At 39.3% G+C, this 2,999-nt stretch overlaps 1 non-coding gene across 1 annotated transcript; it reads right to left on the minus strand.

The window, feature by feature from the left end:
- Nucleotides 1-1,785: 1,785 nt before the first annotated feature.
- LOC119994949 lies at nt 1,786-1,891 on the minus strand. Its single transcript, XR_005467530.1, has one exon. It is a non-coding gene; the product is annotated as a small nucleolar RNA R71 (small nucleolar RNA).
- Nucleotides 1,892-2,999: the final 1,108 nt, after the last annotated feature.

A 2,999-nucleotide genomic window follows, 5' to 3' on the forward strand; every position in this document is an offset into this window, starting at 1 on the left:
CTTGGGAGATTACGGGGCACTCGAATCATGTGTTAGAAGTCAATGACAACTCTCTCAATCAATTAAGTTCAGTTTCCATAAGGAGAAGTGTATGAAAGTCGAGTTCTGTATCAATTAGGAGAATCACTTCCCTATGGTAATTGGACTTAATTCCTATTTTGTCTCAAAAGTCTCAGTCGTGCCCTATTGTGAAACTATAAAAGGGATGTAAAAGTCATCGAAGAACACACGGACGGAGGAAAGAACGAACGGAGGACGCAAAGAGAAGGTGAAATCGGCAGCAAGCAAGCGGAGATCTACTACTTGGTTGTCTCTTTCTCTTTTGTGTTTTAGTGTTCAAAACAGATGATGAGTGGCTAGTTTTCCTTCAGTTAAGGGGCTGGTTGAAGCCCGAACATGATTGTATTGATGCTTCGTTAATCTTAATCTTATTTCTTGATATCGAATGAAAATCTTTTCACTATATTACTTGTTGATGAAATCTGAGATATGTTTCTTTGAGTGCACGCTTAGATGCATGTCTTAGAATTCTATTGCTAGGACAATATGATTGATCGCCCATATCTTCATAAAGTCTCAAGTAGCCAATGAATAAGATAGCTCATATTCATGTGAATTGATTTCTAGGTTATGTAAGATGCATGCCACATCTTGTGAATTTAGTGATGTTTGCTTTCTTTGTGCTTAATGATTCTTGAGTGTTGAATCTATGAACATGTCATTCTAGATTGCATCTTAAGAACTAAGTTAAGGAGTACATGCCATGCACTTGACATACTAATTAGAGAGCTACGGTAAAATCAACATGCCATTGTTTTATCTTAAACATCATCATTCGTGAATCAAGAATTACAGTTAAAGATTGCAGCAGTACATGATTGTTAGTGGTGGATAGCTTTCCCTTGACTCTTTCTCTTATAAGAATCAAAAACTTTTCCTACTTCTTATTGATTATTCTAAGTTAGTCTTTAGCTCGATCACAATACTGTTAGCTCGAGTCACAATTAGTTTGATTTGCAATTATATTCCAATCCTCTGCGGGAGATACCCTTCTTCTCACTATACTCAACAACGTTTTTCTTAAGTTGCAAGGATTAAATTGGGTTATTTTTCAGCACCTATTTTGGGGTTCGAAAATAGCTGAACAAATTTTTGACGCCGTGTCGTCGGGGATTGTTTTACTTAATTGCAAATTGATTTTCTTTTTGTTTCTCTTTTCAGTGTATGCACACTCGAAGTTCTCAAGGAAAGTACCTTGTTTACAATCCAGAGATTGAACGGACTGAACGTCTACACCGTAAGGAAGCAGCCCAACGTCGAATTATGGAATCCACATCCTCTTAGTCATTACCACCATTGCCACGATCTAGTTCGGACGAAGAGGAAGAGCAGCATATTTTTGAGGATAAGGCAATGGCTGAAGAGGAGAAACCACTCAAGGCTTCTTTTGTCCCTACAAATCTAGCTCAGCTGTCTTGCATTGCCTTTACTCCCACTGCGGCATCTACATATAGCATATCTCCTCAATTGATCAATTCTGTACCACACTTTTATGGAAAGTCGATGGAGGATCCGAACATGCACCTTCGGGAATTCTATGATCTGTGTAGGACACAGAACATCCAACACCTAAATGTCGAGGGACACAGGTTAATTCTTTTTCCCTTCTCTCTAAAGGATGATGCTAAGTGGTGGTTAAATTCTTTGCCAGCAGGATCTATTACCACATGGGATCAGCTGGCTACCAAGTTCATCACAAAGTATTTCCCCGCTCAGAAAACAAGGCAATTGAGAAAGGAGATAAATGCCTTCCAGCAGAAAGATGGAGATTCTTTTCATGAAGCATGGGTGCATTTAATGAGTTGCTTCGCAAGTGTCCTCATCATGGTTTTTCCAAAGATGACCAAGCTCAACCCTTTTATGAAGGCTTGAACGATGCCAACAAAGTCTTAGTGGACTCAGCATGTGGGGGAGCTTTCATGAATAAAACAAGTAATGAGGCTTTTCAAATATTTGAGACTTTAAGTGAAAATTCTCAGCAATTCTCTACTGGAGGAAGGCAAGGATCAAGGAGTAGGAGTGTTTATGAAGTAAATGTTTGAGATGGATCTTCCTCACAAATAACAGCTATTGAAAATAAATTAGACATGCTGATGAAGACCATACTCCCAATAAGACAAGCTACTCAAAGTGAGGTATGTGCTAAATGTTTCAATATTGATCATGCAACTGAAACTTGTCACATGTATTCTACAGAGCTGGAGCAAGCTAACTATGCGGCACAAAGGTCAAGGTATAACCCTTTCTCCAATACTTATAATCCGGGTTGGCATGACCATCCAAACTTAAGATGGAGTAACAATGACAATGTCCAACAAGCAATTACAGCACCTCAAGGCTCGAGCCAAGGACAGATAGCTCGAGCTATGAATCCTCCAGCACTTTTGCAACGTGCACCTGGTAAGTCACTTGAAGATTTGGTTATGACTATGGTTGATAGCACTAAATCCTTTATACAGAAAGCAGATAGTCGTTTCCAAAAGCAAGATAAGGCTATAGAGAACCTTTAGAGACAAATGAGTCAAGTTGTGACTGTTCTTTCTCAAAGGGAACCGGGTAAACTCCCTAGCCAAACCGAAATTAATCCTAAAGGAGTAAACCCTGAACAAGCAGTAGCTGTGACTTTGAGGAGTGGAAAGCACGTTCTGGACAAACCAATGTTGAATAACAAAGGAAAGAATGATGTGGTAGAGGAGGAGGACAAAAGGGACACAATTCTTGGTCAAAAGGAGATGGAAAAAAATATTGAGGAGAAGCAAACAACCGACCATCAGGTAACCAATGCTTCAAATTCGTATACTGTGCCCATTCCTTTCCCTCGCAAGTTCATGAAAACCAAGAAGGAGCAACACGAAAAAGATATCTTGGATACCTTTCTTAAGGTCCAAGTAAACATTCCTCTCTTGGATGCTATAAAACAGATTCCCAAGTATGCGAAA

This window comes from Tripterygium wilfordii, unplaced genomic scaffold, assembly GCF_013401445.1.
Source record: "Tripterygium wilfordii isolate XIE 37 unplaced genomic scaffold, ASM1340144v1 ctg376, whole genome shotgun sequence".
Taxonomy (NCBI): domain Eukaryota; kingdom Viridiplantae; phylum Streptophyta; class Magnoliopsida; order Celastrales; family Celastraceae; genus Tripterygium; species Tripterygium wilfordii.